Here is a 22,021-nt window from a genome sequence, read left to right as displayed (position 1 = left end):
TTGGCAACAGACACAGTTGGAGTTTGCTCCCCTTGAAGTGACAAGCTCACTTTGTTCATTTTCAAGAATATCTCTGCCAAATATCCAAGTTTGAAAAACCACAGTTTGCCTGTTAGTTGTTCTTTCAAGTAAAAATGGTGATTTATGAAAAGTGGCTAGTTCAGCTCTCAACCCAAGTTGTCACCCAAGTACTTGACTTGAGACAGCCATCTACTTTGGTACCTGGCAGAAATGCTTCATGTGACTTTCCATTTCATCACAAAGAATATTCAACAGATCTGTATTCGAGGGCCAAGATTTGACAAAATTAATATTTTTTTACTGCTTCATCAAGTATATCTGTAGGTAAATCTAGTATTCATAAAATATTAACTGTGAGTGTATGGTGGTGTATAAGAATACCAGGGTTACTAGTGGAGTTTGGTGTTGCTGACTTGATTCGTGCTAAGGTGCCAGCAGTTTTTCCCACCATGCTTTTGCACCATTTGTGCCAATGTCTGCCAAGTAAAAAAAGCAAATATCATAATTATGAAAATAATTTTGAACTTGTGAACCTACTGAAAGTATCTCAGAGACTGACTGAAAGGGTTTAGGAGACCTACAGGAAAGTTTCCTAGAAGGAAACTCTATTATAATGAATTGTAAAGAATTTTGCAAAGAATTTAGCAAGCAAATTGTTCATTCCTAAAATATTCTGGAAATATCAGCTGTTTTATTTCCATGCTAAGTACTACCCATCTTTTTCTCTTTTCTTTTCCTGTATAAAGGTACTACTTATTTATCTAATTCAGGGTTAAGATTCTAGTAGCTTATTCCCAAAAAGCAAGCCCTTAATCTCACAAAATCAGAGGGCTTCAGACTAGGTCTCTTGAGCTCAAAACAGAGTTCCAGAACTTGATGCTGCCTCAATTACCTTTTTCCTTGAATTGAACTATATTCTAGTTATACTTGGAGCAAATCTCAGCAAGGAAGAAATAAAAAGACCACAGCCCTATAAATAGACACGATTTTAAAAATTCCACAAAAGTCTCCTCTCTTAAGGTGTAATTCTAATTTCTGCACCAAGTCATGACATTACATGCTCTAAAGTATCATTTGGTATAATAGGGACAGGTATTGCACTTCAGAAGAGTTTGGATAGTGTCCTATCAAAAGCATACTTTCAAAAAGTAATCTCATATACTGATTTATATCACAGAGAAGAGGCAACATGTATTAACTAGGTGAAGCCAAACCTTTTTTTATTCTGATTCCAAGGCAGTGATCTTTTCATTACATTCAAAACATTGCTAGAATGCATTTTACCCAATATGAGAAAAAGAATAGAAGGTCTTTTGATGGTTTTCACAATAAGATTTTGACTATTAGAGATGCTATGCCATCGACCTTCATTGTAGCAAGTTCTTCAATTTCTCCCTGATTTTCAGTATATAAAAAAATTCTCAAGTTCAAAAAATTTCCAATTATTTGATACTAATGATTTTTCTTCTCATTCTTCTCTCTGTTCATCAATTCATCTCTGATCTTAGTGATGTGATAATTGTTACTCTTATGAAGGCATAAGATATATATAGATATCTGTATAGATAGATGAACATAGATATATATATTTCCTTTTTTAACATGGGCAAATTTTCAAATTGTTTTTGTAAATTCATAATCTAGTAATTTGTATCATTACTTAATTTCTTGTCTGATTCAAATCTGTTTTTTTTTCCTTTCCACAATACTTAGCAAATCAAAACTTTGTAATGAGAAATCTAAGCCTAAAAGTGTTATAAAGCCAGAAGCACAGGGTATATTCCTTTAGGAAATAGTTTCACTAATTAGGCAACAAGTGACCTCAAAGCTACTCATAAATCCCTTTGTTCATTTTTTGCTGACCTCTTTATCATCCCTAACAACAGCAGTTTCTTTATTTGTCTGTGCTTCTCAAGTCTTATTTATATTTCAAATTCTTTCAAATTCTTACTCTTCATAGAAAATCTTGCCTAATGACTCTATGAAAAGATCAAGGTCATCCTATATAATTTTCTTCAATTCCTCTTTCTTTATCCTCACATCAAAACTGTCCATCTCTTTATTCAAGAGTCTTTTGCCCAACATTAATATCTGGCTGGTGTTTTTGATTCTATCTTCTCTCCCATTATTGTTCCTTCAATTTTGCTTCTTTTCCCTATTTCCCTAATGCCTATAAAATTGCTTACACTTCCCGTGTTATAAAATATATTCCATTTTTTAACGCTGTATGTTCTTTAAGTCACTCACTTGTTTTACTTTCATTTCCTCCCAAACTTATAGGAAAAGAGGTAGATACTAATTTTCCCTGCTTCCTCTATTTTTCTTTGCAGTTTGACTTACGTTATTTATCAATTTACCAGAACTGCTTTCTCAAAGAAAAAAACACAGATTAATCACAAAATTCAAGGTTTTTCACAGTAATCATCCCTATCAAACTGTATACAGAATTTTACATTGTTATTTCTCTTGAAATGTTTTCCCTCCTTTGGCTACTGTAGTTACTGCTGTTAGCATCCCCATAGTCTTTTCCTTAAATTTCATCTTGCTGTTTCCCCCACTTATCTCTTAAATAATATTTATTCTTCTTGTTGTTGTTCTTTATGTTCTGTTTGGTAATCCCATTTACCCCAGTAGTTTTTTTTTTTAATGTTTATTTATTTTTGACAGAGAGGGAGACAGAGCATGAGCAGGGGATGGGCAGAAAGAGAGGGAGACACAGAATCTGAAGCAGGCTCCATGCTCCAAGCTGTCAGCACAGAGCCTGACATGGGGCTCAAACTCACAGGGCGTGAGATTGTGACCTGAGCCGAAGTCGAATGCTCAACCGACTGAGCCACCCAGGCTCCCCTACCCCAGTAGTTTTAACTGCCACTTGTATATATAGAGGACTATCAAATCTATGATTTGGGGGCCTGATATTTTTCTAAAGTATAGCTTGAGAATTTTTATTGCCTATTGAAAATCCACCATGATTGTCTTCAAAAACACAAATTCAGTAGGTTCAAAATGGAATCCCTTTGCTGTATCTCCACCTCCACCTCCAAACTATTCATTCTTCTCATTATTTTAGTGTATATTACCACTATTTCGTCAGCCACCTACGACAGATATCTTAAAATTGTCTTCAATTACTCCATCCCAATAACTACTCACATCTCATCTTTGCATCTAATAATTTTTCAAACCTCATTATTTTAATTCTGTCTATTCAGTGTCTCTCTTACATTCTTCATTTCCATTTTTTCTCTGGTCACTACCTTCATCATCTGTTTCTTGACTATTGGAATTATATGCTTACTACTTACTTATCTAAACATATTCTTCTCCAATTTATGCTTTCCACTATCACCAGAATTAACTTTATAAAACATAAAGTACTCAAAAATCTTCAATGGTTCCTGGAAACCCACTAAACATAGTTAAAATTTTTTGCATGGTCTTCTAGAATTTGAAGCCAACCTACTTTACCTTTCCCTACAACTACCTCTCTCATGCATATTAAGTTTCATTCATAGCTAACATTTGCAGTATGTCTGGTGTTCTTATGGTTTTCTAATCCTGTTTTCCTAACCTAGAATGCCCTTCTTTCCCAATAACAACAAAACCCTGGTGATCTCTCAAACCAAATTTATAAACTACACCCTTTTCCCATCTCCAGGTATAATGAATAATGTATTACAGTGTTCATTTAATTTGGCGCTATGCAAGAATTATTATTTAATTATTTTCATATCACTCTTCTCTGTATAATATATTTTTCCTGAGATCTGGGTCTTTGAATTTTTAGTCCCTAACAGTGCTTGGCACAGGATTTTGTATATTGTTCTTATATCTATAAGAAATATTTTGTAGATTTTTAAAAATTATCTTACTCAAAATCCTCATTAGTTAAGTAAAATTATCAAGGTTATACCATTGTCAATAGTAAAAGTAGGCTGAGGAAGCATGGTTCCTTATTTTTATTCAGTTCTTTTCCTGTCTTGAAGACTTTTCATAAATTTAAGGAGGTGAACTATAATCATTTCCTGTAATACACTTTTTCTTTCTGTATATTCTTAATTATAACAGGATTAAAAAAAATAACAGCAATAAAAAGCACTCTAGAATTCCTAGTAATCTGTCCTATTTTCACTGTGCTGAGGGTTACCTTTTTTCAAGGTGTTTTTTTTTTAATATATAAAACATATATAATTAAGTAGCAAATTAATGCATGGAATGATTTGTTCTGTCCTCTTGTTAGAGCTTTTTACATCATTTACTTAATATTTCAAAGGGTTTATAAATCATTTATCAGCTAATCTTTGCAACATCCCTGCTGAGACAGTCAATTAGCTGAAGAAATACTGCTGGTTGGCAAGTGACAAGTAATATTACTTGCACATTATAGATGAAGAAACTAAAGCAGAGAGAGGTTAATCAAACTGACCATGTCTTACACAGTCTCTGGTAGTACTGATGTCAGAATGGAAGCCTGGGGTTATTCACATCAAAATTATAAAAGCATTAAAAGCCTGGGGCTGGTGCTGTTCTTTGTTATATAATACTTTCTAAATCTTTTGTCTTTTCTCCTCCTTTTCTGGGTCTGTATGATTGCAAGGAGGAAAGATAATTTGAAAATCTATACCTTCTTATTGAACTAAGACTGTTTTTTTTCTATATCAAATAAATATTTAACTTTTGAAAGGATGTTAGAACACTGACACATTTCTTTTCAAAATAACTCATTCTTAACTTTTCCATCTTCAAAATAACAATGAAAGGTCAAATCAAGCTCAGTAGTATTTTCTGGTCTGCTCCAAGTTGTAACAATGACCATAAAAAGAATGAAACAGTTATTGTTTACTAGTGTTTTATCAGTAATAACAAAATATCAGCTATTTGCCAGATTCCATACTAAACAGTTTATTAGAATTATATAATTTAAATTCTCAACAACTCTATCAAGTAGAGTATTCTCATTATCTCAATTTAAAGATGAAATAACAAGGGTCTGGAAACATTAAGTCATGAAACTGGTAGGTAATTTAACCACTTACAAAACCAGTATGCCATTTAAGAGCATAAGAAACTTAATTTTCTGTTGATGGTTTGTCAGCAGTATTTCTTTTAAAAGTATACAAACAGTTCACATACTGTTTTGAGGCATTACTTTATAGGATGGCATTTTATTAACCTCCCTACAGTACCTTGTTTTTTAATATTATCATCTGATACACACATTAAATGACAGTACCATCCCTTCCTTGGTTTCTATATTTGTTCTAGAAACATTTTGCATTCCAGCTCCCACAGATCTGGTCTACTCATGCAGGTAATGGTCCTCATCTTTAGCCACCTCAGTCAGGGCTGTTCAGGCTTGTGACACTTACCAGGGACACTTACCAGAGTTTGAGAAGGACTTATTAAATTGACACCTTAAAAAATGGTTTCAAAACATGAAAAAAATCTGCAATATTGTGATAAAAACTTGTCTAACTAGTTTTTTTGAACACTAGTATTTGTGCAGCTTATCAACTATAGTGTTGCTCAACTCTCATAGAGTTAGTTATCAATAAATTACAGTGACTATGTGATATGGACACTTTTTTTTTTAAGTTTATTGTGTGTGTGTGTGTGTGAGAGAGAGAGAGAGAGAGAGAGAGAAAGTGGGGGCGGGCAGAGAGAGGGAGAGAGAGAATCTCAAGCAGGCTCTGCACTGTCTGAGCAGAGCCTGATGCAGGACTCAATGTGGGGCTCAAACCCCCAAACAGTGAGATCATGACCCAGGCCGTAATTAATAGTTGGATGCTTAACCAACTGAACCACCTGGGAGCCTCTGATATGGAAACATTTTAATACAACTGATAAGATGTCATGTGAAGCTTCCAAAAGTGCAGTTGCCTAGGACTGAGGAATCTTTAAAAAAGGCCCTACTCACAACGAACTAGAAGTGACTTCAGTAGGAGGCTGAGGCAGAGATCTTGGGCCAGGGAGTGAAAAAGCAGGCCTACATTGGAGAGAGCTGTCTAGTATAGGAGAGCCAGGAATTTGACTTTTTGAGTGAGGAGCATGAAGGTAGGTAGGGGGCCCTTCAGTGAGAATACTGGGATTGCTTCTAGAATTCTAACTTAGATGAATGACAAGATGGCATTCTTTGGTAAATGCTAAAGGAAAAGCAGCAGCAGCAAAAGTCTAAGAATGGCACGTTAAGGTATCACAATGCCACATTTAAAGTAATTTGGCATTCTTTTCCTTTCTGCATGAATGAAAATGCATTAATTGAAACCCACATTTACACACATGCTAATATTTGCTCTTCCGCAATCAAGTATTTTCTGCATAATGTCTAAATATCTATTCCAACTGAAATAGTACTTAAGCACTCCAATACTCCTTTTTTCAGCCAAAAAGAAAAACAGGTGCTATGATTATGTTTCCATATATTTAAGTATATATATCATCATTGCCAATTCATCTGCTTTGCAGATATGAATTTTCTATATGGTATTCAATATCTCCCTTTATTGAAAATGTCCTGTTCAGTATATTATAATAAATGTTTTTCATATTTATTATATGTCTGAATGTTATCTCTTTATTAATGGAATGAACTTCAGCACAATGTTTAATACCGGTTTTTCTCTACCATCATTATATTTTAAGATTTTCCATACATTACTATGAGATTTTCAGATTTATCAGGCTTTTTGAAGTCAGTGGGATAGGCTCCAGAGAGAAAAGTGAATGCTAAAGAACAGAAACATGCATTAAATACTTTAACAAATTAAGAAAATATTAATGTAGCCATTGAGAAATATATGTGATATTTACGCCATATACAGTGGATATATAAATTGATAGTTTCAAAATGAGGTAATACACAGAACTATATTAAAATATGAATTTTAGGGGCACCTAGTAGCTCAGTGGCTTGAACCTCTGACTCTTGATTTCATATCTTGAGGTCATATCTCACGGTTCCTGAGATCCAGCTCTGCATATGGCTCTGTGCTGACCATGTGGAACCTGCTTGGAATTCTCTCTCTCCCTTTGACTCTGTCCCTCCCCCTGGCTCTCAAAAATAAATAAATAAACATTTAAAAATAAGATATAATACAAATTTTAGTAACTTTTTATAAGGTGAGAAGACAAATAATAAGTGCCTTTTTGTCTAGGAGACAAGTTGTTATTCTGGAAAACCTCATGACATTTTGTAGATTATCAAAATCATTTTGCTATCAATATCAAGCATCTCTAATATCAACTCTATTATCAGTAGTTTAAATTATCATTATTACTCAATTGCATTATTAGTAACATTTAAGAAACTATTTAAAGTGGTAAACATTGGTTTTAATAAATAAAATACTACTTATGAAGTTACAGTAAACTGAAACTAAGAGATCTCAAGAGGGTGGAGAGTTTCTATTTTTGTTCGTCTTCCAAATTTCAGAGAAGGATTATATGTACAGTGTAGGGTACTAACTAAATATGTAACAAATAAACTTTTAGACTTTATTACCTTGTGGTATAAATTAGGATTTCTTTTGTATTGACATAACTAGAACATTTTTTATTTCAGCACTATGAATTATTAACGTCTTTGGCTAATTTCCAGAATGTCTGTGTCATCCAAATTTATTTGAATGTTAATTAGGAGACCTCATGCTTATCTTCTAGGCTTTCACTTTTGCAAATCACTTCGTTAATTCACACCAACTTTTGATAATTTATAGTACAGCCAAATAGTATAAAAACACATAGAAGCATTTGCCAAAGAACTCTAAGTAAAACAGGTCTCAGAAGACAAATACCATATGATTTCACTCATATGTGGAATGTAAAAAAAAAACAATTCAATAAACAAGCAAACATAAAACAGAATCATACCTATAAATACAGAGAACAAACTGATGGTTGTGGGCGTGAGTGGGCAAAATGGATAAGGGAGAGGGATATAGGAGATATAGGCTTCCAGGTATGGAATGAATAAGTCACTGGAATAATAGGCACAACATAGGGAATACAGTCAACGATATTGTAATAGCATTGCTTAGTGACAGATAGTAGCTACACTTGTGGTGAGTATAGCATAATGTGTAGAGATATTGAATCACTATGTTGTACACCTGAAACTAATGTAACATTGTATGTCAACTATACTCAAATAAAATAAAAAAGAATAAAAAAAAACAGATCTCAGATATGAAAATAGAGCCATGCTTGGTTATACTGCCATCGAAGTGCCTCAGCTGAAGTGAGACCTTCAATCCTGCTGCGTGTATAAATCACCTAGGGTGGCTTTTAACCTCACCAGTTAAAACCTCACCCCCACTATTATATCTGATTTTTGTCTACATGACAGTAATAATTTTTTGATTGAAAACTTTATTTCATTGGTTCCAAAGGCAGCACAATAGTTGATAGGAAATGGGTGTATATGTGTGTGTGCATATGTGCACACACACAATCTCTAGTGCCTTTAAAATTATGGGACAGCGTTAGGGCACCTGGGTGGCTCAGTTGGTTAAGCATCTGACTCTTGATTTCAGCTCAGGTCATGATCTCATGGTTTGTGATATTGAGCCCCACATCAGGCTCTGTGCTGACAGTGCAGATTCTTGGGATTCTCTCTCTCTCTCTCTCTCTCTCTCTCTCTCTCTCTCTCTCTCTCCCCTCCCTCCCCCACTCATGTGTGTGCATGGTATGTGCACACACTCTCTCTCAAATAAACATTTAAAAAGTTATGGCACAGGGTTAATCATAAATATTCAGCTAAATTCCATTTGTCAGCTTATTAAAGTGCAAGCCAACAGAGAAAATAATTTAAAGACAAGTCTTGTTTTTTTATTTATTAAAAAAAAAGTCTTGTAGAAATCATTAGGAATTTAATACAAAATAGTGGAACACAAAAATTGTGTTGCTTTGTTTACTCCCTAGTCTGTGGCAATGCAAACAACAGAAGTTAACCTGGAATTTAAATTAAGTTCGGTTATACTGTATTAGGTATAGCCAAACATTAACTTGCCGTTAATTTTTTCCAAACAAATCACATTTTTGTTCTCTTCTTTTTCTCCCCATCTCCCTTGGAGTTACTACTTACTCTACTCCTTACCATATTGCCCCTAACACTTGTCTCCTCTACTAGACTGTGTTTCTATGCTTATTACTATTCAATAGTTCAACAGTAAAATACTGTAAATGTAGGCAGAGGCATTTTAAGAAGCAAAGAAAATGCCCTTACACATTTTTAACATAGAAATATCATATAGAAAAATTTTAAAAATTTAGTATAGCTAAATTTTACAGATTGTTTTCAACCCTCTTAAAGAAGTAAGGGGGATAAAGCATAGAAAGAATGTGTTGTTGAGGGTGATGAAAATAAGCAGGTATTTCTTTTTTTTTTAAACATTTATTTATTTTTGAGACAGAGAGAGACAGAGCATGAGCAGAGTAGGGTCAGAGGGAGGGAGACACAGAATCCGAAACAGGCTCCTGGCACCGAGCTGTCAGCCCAGAGCCCGATGCGGGGCTCGAACCCACGGACCGCGAGGTCATGACCTGAGCCGAAGTCGGACGCCCAACTGACTGAGCCACCCAGGCGCCCCGATAAGCAGGTATTTCAAGCTACTACCTGCCATCCATGTTCAGTGGATTTAGAAGACAGAGGTTTGAGTGCCATCATTATTACTTATTTACCATTTGATGCTAGGCAAAATACTGAATTTCTTGGGCTTCAGTTTACATGACTCCAAAATGTGGGTTCCCAAACTGAGAAAATACTTCAAAGCTTTTCTAGGCCTAAAAGTCACCGACCTTAGTGTCCATGTGTCCTTTATAAAGGCCAAGTTTTCACAAAAGATAGTATACTTCTAAAAGCTTTTAGAGAAAGGAAAGGCTATATTTAGAGAGTCTGTTGAGTGTCCCCGGGTGTTCTCAAGTCTTACTACTATTTTTAGCCAGGTGTAGGCCAGTAGGACGACATATTTGCTTTAACTAATGACTGTCCAGTTTTCTTAGAGTCAAAGGTAAGTTTTTCATTATTCCAAATGCTGACTTAGTAAATTGTTGAAAACAAGAATTATTTCAATTTTTTTACTGAATTGGCCTGCTGTTCCATGGTCTGACCTGAAACGTGATTTAAAAGTTTGTATTTCGGTTTGGACAGACAGTCTTTATCCTGCTGTTTCATTATAGACATCTTACAGGATAAACACGTGCAACCGTTTTGAGTTCCTGAGTCCAAGTGTTCCTTATAGTGTTTTGTTTTGTTTTGTTTATGAATTGCAGGCCAATTTACTCCAATTTGAATGCAGGTAGGAATTTATAAATTTCTTCAAGAAACTATTTTCATTCTTATGTATCATATTGATTTTATTTTAATACAGAGAAGACTTTACCAGATTCATAGATATTTCATAGATATTTGATAGAGCAAAAAACAAAAGAAAAAAAACATCATTAGGAAAAAAACCCAGAAACCTCAAATGGAAAGTGATACAACCAACAGAAGTATATAGTGCTAGTAAGAGTAATTAGCACATGTAGACTGAGAAGCAGACTATCATTGTAAAGTTTTAACTATGCTAGTTGCCAGCAGGAGGAGGATTACTTGACTCAGAAATCTTTTCCTTTATCTTTGTAATTTTTTTTAATAATCTCAAAACTAACAGAAAAGTTGAAATGACAATGAAAATACACCCAACCCATTTAAGAGTAAGTTGCCAACATAATGCACTGTCACCCTCAAAGACTTTAAGATTTCCTACAAACATATATCCAAGTATAATCATGAAAATCAAAATCAAGAAATTAACATGACACATTACTACCATGCTATCTAATTTTCAGACCCCTTTTAAGTTTTGTCGACTATCCCAGTCATTTCCTACAAAATAACAGAATCAATCCCAAGTCCACATGTTGCATTAAGATATCCTATCTCTTTAGTTTTTTAATCTGGAAAATTTTCTCATGCTGACCTTCATAACTTTGAAACTTTTAAAGATTACAGACCCAGATATTTTGTGGGATTTAGCTGTTTGTATTTGTCTCATGATTAAATTTAGGATATATATAGTTGGAAGGAATATCACAGTAGTAAATCTCTATTCTTAGTGCATCCTATCAAACAATTTTGGCAAACTTTTAATTTATACCCTTACTAGGATATTAATTTTATGTATTTGGTTGAGCGGTGTCACCCAGTCTTCACTATAAAGTTATTTTTTCTCTTTCCCTCATTCATAAGTTTTATGGTAAGGTACTTTGTGAGTATGTAAATATCCTGTTTCTCATCAAACATAATTTATTAAATTTAATTATTTACATCAGTATGAACTCATAGAGTCTTATTTTATTCAATGGACTATAATTTGTTTCTATCATTATTTATTTTGAGACTTAGATTGTTCAAGATTTGCCCTGTGGGAACCCCTTCAATTTGGTGTATATGTCTTTGGGTGTTTCACCGTTCTTTTTTTTTTTTTCTTTTTTTTAAATATTTATTTTTTGAGAGAGAGAGAGAGAGAGAGAGAGAGTGAGCGGGGGAGGGACAGAGAAAGAGGGAGACACAGAATCCGAAGTAGCCTGCAGGTTCCAAGCTGTCAGCACACAGCTAGATGCAGGGCTTGAACTCATAAGCTGTGAGATCATGACCTGAGCCAAGCTGGATGCTGAATTGACTGAGTCATCCAGGTGTTCCTCATCATTATTCTTTAACATCTTCCTTATTTCTTGAACCCATAATATGGTCTACAGTCATTTTATATTTTCTGTGCCCTAGCTTTGGAATCAGTCATTTCTCTAAAAAGCTATAGTTCCTTCAGTTGGAGACCTGTAATTTGAATCAAAGATCTGGACACTAGGTGTGCTCATTGCTATTGGCAAGCAGCAGCCCCAGGTCCTTCAAACAGACAGAACTAGAGCATTTATGTACATATATACGTACACACATATGAAAAAACATATTCATAAACATTTATATGTTCATGTACAAATTCACATTATATCTGTGTTTATTTCTCTGTCTGTGTATTGAAAATCATGAGTTCACATTAATATCCTTGATCCTCCTTTAACACCACAAAGTTCATTCTAGTTCTGTCCTTTCCCTATTTTAACACCTTCCTCAGATAATGAGAAACATTGATTACCGTATCCTTAATATCCTTACTTATTGGATCAATCTCCCTGTTAAACACATTCTTATAGCTGACATTCTCCCATCCCATACATTTTCCTCACCTAGTACAAGTTATGACCATCTGTATTGAGTAGTTGCCATGACCACTTCTTCATAAGGATGTCCTTCTCATGCCAATCAGACTTCAACACTTCACACTTTTGCAGACATCCTTCTCACCCTTTTCAGGCTCTGAGACACAATGCCAAAGCACTGTGGTTCCCTGCATGCCCACCATCCCCACACCAGCAAAGGCTAACTTGATCTCATCTAATAGCTTCTGGACTAAATTGTTCAAGAAGGGAAGGGATAAGGAAGTGGATGAGAAAAGAAATAGACAAGTATTTTTCTTCCCTAAACAATATTTGAAAAGGTTCTTTATTCAGAGAATTATAAAGACATTATGAAGTATCAGCTGAAGAACTGAACCTAGATTACATATTTTTACATATCTATATCCTTTAGCTATATCTATGACACACATGTACACATAATTTTATAGCAAAAAAATATGTAACAAAAATATATTTTAATACACAACAACACACGTATATATAGTGCTATTTGACTGTTAACTACCAGTCCATTTCTATGAATGGATTTGCAAAACTCCTAGCTTGGGATAGCATCTATATTGGTTCTTATTGGATCCTCTTCTTTTATCACTTAGGTTTTAAGTTCATCTGTTTGGTGAGTCACAGTTGCATCTCATTAGTGAGTTGTACGATCATTGGTAATCATGTCTGGTCTCCATGTATCTTAAGAAAATACACCAGCTCGGTGTCTCTCAAAAGGCTGTCTGCAAACCATTTGCAACAGAATCAGTTGAGGTACTTGTTAAAATTCAGGTTCTTGGATCCTGTCCTAATTTCCTGCTCAGCATCTCTGTAGAGGGTAATGGATATTTGGGAAACATCTCAGCTGATTCTTACGCATTAAATACTGAGACTACGGTGTACCTCACATGTCTATAATTCTTTAAAGCTCACTGTTTAAAACACATAGGTCTTACTAACTATAACAATTTTGTTTTAGCTCTGTTAGTTCACATTTGTTATTTAACCAACTTAGACATTGATAGAAATATGAATAGTCTCCAAAGTAAAATATATCTATCTTATGCAAAAATATCTTCTACAAAACGTCTCCACAGAGTGAAATATAAGTGCCTTCCAAGATCTTGTTTGGAGGAATCTTACAGATTTTCCAAAATTTAAGGAGTGGCAAATGCAAAGGCCCTGATCCCGGGAAAACCATTACAAAAAGAAAAATCCTGAAGGAAAGTGTGTGAGAGGATAGTATTATAAATGAAGAAACATTGAATGCATGTAGGAAATGTACAGCAGCTTAATTTTTACTCTAAGAGTGATGGAAATGGGTTTTTAGAAATAATGTGATCTGATTTATGTTTTTTAAGATTGGTCTGGCTATTGTACTGAATAATAGACTATAAGGGTTGGGGCAAGAGAAAAAACCAGGAGACCATGGAAGAGGCTGCTTATTGCGTTAGATAAGACAAGCAATGGTGTCTTGGAGTGAGTTGAAGATGGTGAGAGGTAGGTAGATTCAGAATATATTTTCCTGTTAGACCTGGCATGAATTTCTCATGGACTGGATGTGGGAATTGTGGGGAAATGAGATTTTTAAGGATGATTCCAACATTTTTGGTCTGAAAAACTGGATGAGTTATGGAGCCAGGAAAAACTGGAGTGGAAGTGGTGAATCAGAAGAAAATATTTAGTTTTACCTGTTGACTTTGAAATGTCTACTATGCATAGAGTGGAGGTAGTGGGAAACTGAAATAACGAGTCTTGAGCTTGGATGAGTGGTTTGGGTTAGAAGTACGAATCTGGGAACCACAGTCATCTACCCATTAAAGTGATGGGACCAGTTTAAAACTCATGAGTAGTGAGTGTAGATAGAGAGTGAAGAGGGAATGAAGGTTACGGCATTCTAAAGTTAGACACTGAGGATGGAGTCATGACCAGAGTATACTGGTAAGTAATGACAAGTGAGAAAGGAGGAAATCTAGGAGAGTATGTAATACTAGAAATTATGAAAGCTCATTTTCCAAAATTTCCTATGTTAAGGGTAAATTAATGCTTGATGTTGTAAAATGAGCTTTAACAAACAGAAAAGCAAATAGTTCATGATTGATTGCAGTGTCATGGGGAATGGAAAAGTTGTGAAAAGTTAGGTAATTTTTAAAATTTTAACAATTTCGAACAATTTTAAAATTTTTAAACAAAAGTATCCATTTTAAAAATTAGTGCACCATCTTTATACATATTTTGTCTTTGTGTCTACTGCAGCTATAGTATGCTATAGGTGAGGGATGAAGAATTATAATTTATACATTAAATTTATGGGAAAAGGGGGAAATCCCTACATTTTTTATAGATTTTTTGTAGAATTCAAGAGTGTTATAGATTTTGAATCTCTTCATATTTCAAACAGAATTTTCTTTTTTTTTTTTTTTAATTTTTTTTTCAACGTTTTTTATTTATTTTTGGGACAGAGAGAGACAGAGCATGAACGGGGAAGGGGCAGAGAGAGAGGGAGACACAGAATCGGAAACAGGCTCCAGGCTCTGAGCCATCAGCCCAGAGCCTGACGCGGGGCTCGAACTCACGGACCGCGAGATCGTGACCTGGCTGAAGTCGGATGCTTAACCGACTGCGCCACCCAGGCGCCCCTCAAACAGAATTTTCTAAATAATCATTATGATTTTAGAATCAGAACAAATCTTATATATAAAATGACTTACTTGAATGCATTTATTTCATTTTTATAGGTAAAGACTAGGACTCAGGTTTTTTGGTTACCAAGTATAATTTCTTATCATAACACATTATTTAAAATATATAAATAATTTTTAAAAAAAGAGCTTACCAGAATATTTTAAGTTTTTTAGAAAATATTAAGTAATTAAAGTCAGAGGAAATAAATCTCATGAGGATTCATTTACAGAAAGAACTCAGAATAGGGTAAGAAAAAGTAGGAGATGCATTTCCACATGGATAAATATGAGATTTTTAGGAGAAAATAATTGAAACTACACTTAGAAGGGCGTAATACTAGCTGAATGAAATAAAGATAACTATCATGGGAATAGTCGATAATTTTGAAGGTGGATTTTGAATATGAAGGCTGATACAGATTAATATGTGATTATAAGAAAGACCAACAAGGTAGTGGAACAAGGGCTTCTTCATTCAATCATAGTTTACTAGTAGTGAAGGGAACTTTGGATACTGTGGTATGTGCTACTTTAGGACAGTAAAGTAAACACTTAATTAAAGAAGTAGGTTATGTAAAATATAAATAAGATTCAAAATATTTGTGAAAGGGGGTGCGTTGATGGCTCAGTTGGTTAAGACTTGGACTCTTGATTTTGGCTCAGGTTATGATCTCACAGTTTTTGAGTTTGAGCCCTGCATCGGGCTCTGTGCTGACAGTGCAGAGTCAGCTTGGGATTCTCTCTCTCCCTCTCTGCCCCTCCCCAACTCGCTCACTCTCTCTCTCTCTCTCTCTCTCTCTCAAAATAAATAAAATTAAAGAAAAATCATGGATGGTGAAAGCTACGTGGGATTATTTTAAAAAGTTAGGGATGGATGGTTAGTTTAAGTGACTTTTCTTTTTAATAACAAGAATAATTGTCACATAGAAGACCTCACTATGCCACTGACAAAAAATCCTGGGACTGCATGGTTCCACAGTCTGATTATCTAGAGTTACACTGTCCAGTATGATATGCAGTACCCACATGTGGCAATTGAATACTTGAAATGTGCACTAGTTTGAGTCAGGAACTGAAATCTTAATTTTGTTGAGTTTAATTTACATTTAAATTTTAAAAACATGTGCAACTAAAGGCTATACTGTTGAATAACACTAAGAACATTTCCATAATCACAGAAAAATCTATTGACCAGAGCTGACCTAAAATTTTAAAAATTACATTTATTAATTATATTTATTAATTACATTAACAAATTTTACATTTATTTCTCTTTGCTGAGAAAATCTTCTCTTATTAATAAGCAGTACTAGCAAGATGGTTAGATATAAGCTCAAGATGCAAAAACCTGTTGCATTTCTATAAGCCAGAAACAGAGTTCTTAAAAATCATTTAAAATTTAAAGTTCTTTAGGAATAAACCCAAATCAAGATGTGCAAGACATTTGTGGAGAAAATAATAAAGCCTACTGAAAGATATTAATGAAGTCCTAAATAAATGGAGAGATACACCTTGTTTATTGATAGAAAGACTCATCATAATGATGTAAATTCTCCCCAACTTCATTTATATATTCAATACAGTTTCAGTCAAAATACTTAACAGAGGTTTTGTGGAGCTGCTACTTCTGAAATTTTTATGAGTGGTCAAATGGCCAAGAATAGCTCAGAAACACCTAAAGAACATTAACATGGAAGGATTTACTCAACAGATATGAAGATTATTATAAGCCTATATTAAGACAGTGTGGTGTTGTTGCAGGGTAATCAAATAGACTCATGCAACAAAATAAGGAGTTCAGACTATAATATACAGTATTTGGAAATCTGACATATCACAGAGAAGTCACTACAGATTATTCAGATAAGGATGGACTATTTCGTAAACAGTCCTGGGAAACTTAGTTATTCATCAGGAAACAAAGAAATTGGATAATGCATACAAATACATTCTAGATGAATTAATGGCTTGAATACAGAATAAACAAAAAATAAAAATAAATTTTAGAAGAAAATCTGCTATATCTGTGTAACATCAAGCTAGGAAAGGATATTTTAAGACAAAAAGGCACTAACCTAAAAGTTAAATTTGATTTCATTCAAATTAAGAGCTGCAGTTTATCACAAGATCAAAAAAGTGAGAAGACATAACCTATTTGTACCATGTATAGTTGATAAAGGATTATTAATTTGTATTTAAAGAATAAAAAGAAGCTAATAAGAAAAGGATAATACAAAAATGGACCAAAGATATTCTCTGGAATATCACAGAACAGGAAACATAGTAACAAACAAATGAAAGGATTCTAAACCTACTGGTAATTAAGGAAGCACAAATTAAAACTGTTTTAGATGGAATTGTAGTCCCTAAAATTCATATTCAAAGTCCAAACTCCCATTGTGGCTGTATTTGAAAATAGTGCCTTTTAAAAGGTAATTATGGTTAAAAGGAATCATAACAGAGGACCTAATCTGACTGGTGTCCTTATGAGAAGAGGAAGGCACATATACAGTAAAAATGGTCAAGTGAGGACACAGCGAGAAGGTAATAGTCATCTGCAAGCCAAAGAAAGAGGACTCAGGAGAAACCAAACCTACCAACACCTTTTTACTGCACTTCAAACTTGCACAACTGTGAAGACTGAAATTTCTGTTTTTTAAGCCACCCATCAGCGGTATTTTGTTAGGGCAACACTAGGAGACTAATACTAAGACCAAATGAGATTTTATACCAAGGAGATTGGCCATTCTAACCTATGAGATATAGAACAAAAGGACTTCCAATTGATTCCATAACTTGGGAAAACATTTTGTCATTTTCTTTAAAGTTGAATATATAATTCCCTATGACTTAGCAACTCTACTTTTACTTAACTATGGTTAAAATACGTCTTGCACATGTGTACCAGGAAACATAAAATAAATGTTCATGGAAGCAGTGTTCATAATATGTCCAAAACAACCCAAATATCATCAATAGAGTAATAAATAAGCACATTTTCTTACATTTACAATGAAATACGGTGGTGAAAATTAATGAACACTAATACAACACGCAAGGATGAACCTTAGAAACATAATGTTGAATGAAAAAAAGCAAGCACAGAAGACTATATAAACTGTGAAATCAATTTTATAAAAATCAAAAATAAGCAAAATCATATATATAGTAAAAAAAATACATAAAAATTAAGTGAATGTTGAACATAAAGCCAAAATCAGAGTTATTTCTCTGGTGAAAACTGGAAGGTGGGACAAGGGTAGAACAAAATGATTCAGCAGTTTGATTCCAGTTCTCAATTTTAGTGGTGTGTTTGCAGGAGTTTATTATGATACTTCATAACTTAATGTATTTGAATATTTTCTTTTGCATGTATTAATTATTATATAATAGCATTTTAAAAATTAAAATCCTCTATCAAAGATAACCCTTAGTCATTAATTATAGAAAAGGGAATCTACTTTGACACAACATACATATTTAGTAGTTAATCTTTTACAGTTGAAATCTTTCAGCTATGAAAGTTTTCCCTCTTCACATGAGGGCTTTATTTTCCATATAAAGACATCCTACTTTGGGATAATTTATTGTCATTAATTAAGTGATACTAGTCCTGTGGCTGCCTGGGAATGTTAAAAACAACTGATAACTACATCTCCTGCCTCAAGAGAATACAGAAAAAAAGATGGAGTGGGGGAGGTAATATCATACATTATTGATAAATACATATAAATACAAAAGCATTACAAAGCTATTTCCCCATTAGCAACTTAGATTTTATTAATAAGTATATCAGAATATCATATATCAATTAAAGAATAAAATAATTAAATATGAGTGGATTTCCTCTTATTTTGCAATGAGTTCCAAGGTGGTATTTTAGATGGTTACTTCCTCTTCATATCTGAGAGAGAGAGTACATGTGGTTTGGTGGAAGCTTCATTATGCTAAAATTTACATTTCTTTCTTTAATGAAATGACTTTTGTCTCTTGGAAATGCAGAAGATAGCAACAGCAGATTATAGAGAAATAGCCACTCATGCAGTACTGTGGCTATCCTACCTACCTGTGGAAAAATATAAATACCAATTTTAGAAGTTAATGATTCTGAAATTGCCCTTATCTTTGTCATTATAAAAATGCTCCAGAAATCATGTTTTGCAAATAATATGGCACAGAAGCTTATCAGGGGATATTCTATCCATAATTGAGTCATTTAATAATATATCTAATGTAATGGGATGATATGTAAATAATTAAAACTAAATAAATTCTCTACAAAGCTGTAGTAATCAAAACAGTATGGTACTGGCACAAAAATAGACCTAAAGATCAATAGAACAGAAGAAAGAGCCCAAAAATAAACCCACAATTGTTTGGTCCATTAATCTATGACAAAGGAGGCAAGAATATACAATGGGAAAAAAGTCTCTTCAGTAAACAATGCTGAGAACACTGAAGAGCTACATGCAAAAGAATAAAACTGGACCACTTTCTTATACCATACACAAAAATAAACTCAAAATGGATTACAGACCTAAATATGAGATCTGAAACCATAAAAATCCTAGAAGAGAGCATAGGCAGTAATTTCATTGACATCCGCAGCAGCAGCAGCACTTTTCTAGGTATGTTTCCTAAGGGAAGGGAACAAAAGCAAAAATAAACTGTTGGAACTACATCAAAATAAAAAGCTTTTGCATGGTGAAGGAAACCATCAACAAAACAAACAGGCAGTGTACTGAATGGGAGAAGATGGTTGCAAATTATATATCCAATAAGGGGTCAATATCCAAAATATATAAAGAACTTGTACAACCCAATACCAAAAAAAAAAAAAACAGTCCAATCAAAAATGGGCAGAGAACTAAATAGACATTTTTTTCCAAAGAAGACATACAGATGGCCAACAGACGTATGAAAAGATGCTCAACGTCATAATCATCAGGGAAATGTAAATCAAAACCACAATGAGTTGTCACCTTACACCTGTCAGAATAACTAAAATCAAAGACAAGAAATAACAAATGTTGGTGAGAGTATGTGGAAAAAAAGGAACCCTTGTTCAGTGTTGGTGGTAATATAAATTGGTACAGCTACTATGGAAAACAATATGGAGAAATACCATATGATCTAATAATTCCACTACTGGGTATTTACCTAAAAAAAAAAACAACAAAAAAACACACACTAATTTGAAAAGATATGCACCCTGTGTTTGTTGCAGCATTATTTACAATACCAAACTATGGAAGCAACTTAAGTATCCATCAACAGACAAATGAATAAGAAAGATGTGGTATACACACACACATGCGCACGCACACGCGCGTGCACACACACACACACACGTATATGCACAGGAATATTACACAATCATCAAAAAGGATAAGATCATCCCATTTGAGACAAAATGGATGAACCTAGATGGTAGTATTAAGTAAAATAAATCAGGTTGAGAAAGACAAATACCATATGATTTCACTCATATATGGAATCTAAAAAACAAAAACAAATGAATAAATAAGAAATAAAAAGAATCAAAACTACAAATACAAAGAACAAACTGACAGCTGCCAGAGGGAATGGGAGTAGGAGAATGGGCAAAATGCGTGAAGGGGAGTGGAGATATGGGCTGCCAGTTATAAAATGAGCCTAAGTCAGGAATAAAAAGCACAGCATGGGGAATATCGTCAATGATATTGTAGTAGTGTTATATGCTGACTGACGATAGCTACACTTGTGATGAGCATAGGTGAGAGATGTTGAATCATTATGTTGTACACCTAAAATGAATGTAACATTACGAATGTTACAACTATACAACAAATGTGTCAACTATACTCAAAAAAAAAAAATAAAACTAGATAAATTCTTCAGCTATATCAGTAGTGTGAGATCTAGACTTTCAACTAATGGATACTTCTGTCATAGATTTTCGCAATATGGGGTCTGTCTTGGTCTTATAATTATCCTTAGAATCATGGGGACTGATCCATTCTTGCAACAAATTTTATTGCTTACATTCAAAGTGTCAGTTACAGTGCTGGATCCTGAGAATACAGAAGTCGACACACAAGGAAATATAAGGATAAAACACATTTTCTAACACATTAACTTTTCTCATTCATTCATCCATAAGTCATTCAACATGGGTCTTATATTGAGTACTGAGTACAGACCAGGTGATATGGTAAACGCTGAATATAACTGCGAATGAGATGGATAGGCCCTGATTTTGATGTCACTACTGTCTTTTGTCTTGCCATACAATGAGATATCTTTATTAATTTTGCTTTAAGGTTTTATCTGAAATTGCTAATGAAAAATAAAGTGGTTAGTGCAGTTTTGACATGCATAGGTAAATTCCCATGCCCCATTTTCCTCCTTTTTAACTCCCTATGTACACTCACTTTTTGCCAAGACCAAAACTAAGTGTGCCCCAACAAGAACCTTCACACCATTGACTGCAGCTCTTCCTTACTTAGACTTGTTGTCATCATAGCCCTTAATTTTGATAAGCAACTAAAAGGTCATGAAGACAACCTAGAATATGATTTGTCTTAGGAGAAAGTAACAAAAAGATTAATCTGCTGCTCCACATGACTAACCTCCTAGGATTAAACCAGTCACCAAGATCACTATATGTACTAGGCAACAGTGAGCTAAAAATGGAAAAAAGCATCATACTGTTATTGTATTCATTTCCCTCCAAGGTACTCTCTGATAAACACCATAGGGAATTGCAAACAACTTCCTTGTATGTTATATATCCATCGTTTTCCAAATAGTCATGTCTTATCCAGCCATCAGCATACTTTGTCTGAGGTGGTTGAATGTGAGACTAAGTGTTCCTACCTGATTGGAAACCTTCTTGTCCTTAATTCATTGGCTATACTTGATTTTTTTTTTCCCCTTGGGTCAGACTTTCAGACTTCTATCAGAAACTGCTCCTTTGGGGAAACCAGGCCTTCCAGAAACTCAGGAAACTAAAATGGAGACAGCAAGAGAAAGGGACATTTATTTTTACTTAGAGATCTCAATTTTTTTAAATTTTAAGTAAATGTCCAATGTAGGGTTCCTAAGCAGTATAAACT

General features: G+C 34.1%; 1 protein-coding gene across 2 annotated transcripts in view; it reads right to left on the bottom strand.

Moving 5' to 3' along the window:
• The window catches only part of PKIA (cAMP-dependent protein kinase inhibitor alpha), a 95,550-nt gene that overhangs the window by 15,830 nt on the left and 57,699 nt on the right, over nt 1-22,021 (bottom strand). Inside the window, exon 2 of one of the 2 annotated variants that reach the window (XM_043601242.1) lies at nt 21,783-21,913. The exons of the other annotated variant lie outside the window; for it this stretch is intronic. The gene's annotated coding sequence lies outside the window, so the exon portion shown is untranslated. The remainder of the gene's footprint in view (nt 1-21,782; nt 21,914-22,021) is intronic. 2 annotated transcript variants of the gene reach the window in all.

The sequence above is a fragment of the Prionailurus bengalensis genome, chromosome F2 (assembly GCF_016509475.1).
Source record: "Prionailurus bengalensis isolate Pbe53 chromosome F2, Fcat_Pben_1.1_paternal_pri, whole genome shotgun sequence".
Classification (NCBI taxonomy): domain Eukaryota; kingdom Metazoa; phylum Chordata; class Mammalia; order Carnivora; family Felidae; genus Prionailurus; species Prionailurus bengalensis.
The sequence above is the reverse complement of the archived record's forward strand: the minus strand, read 5'-3'. Positions and strand labels throughout refer to the sequence as shown.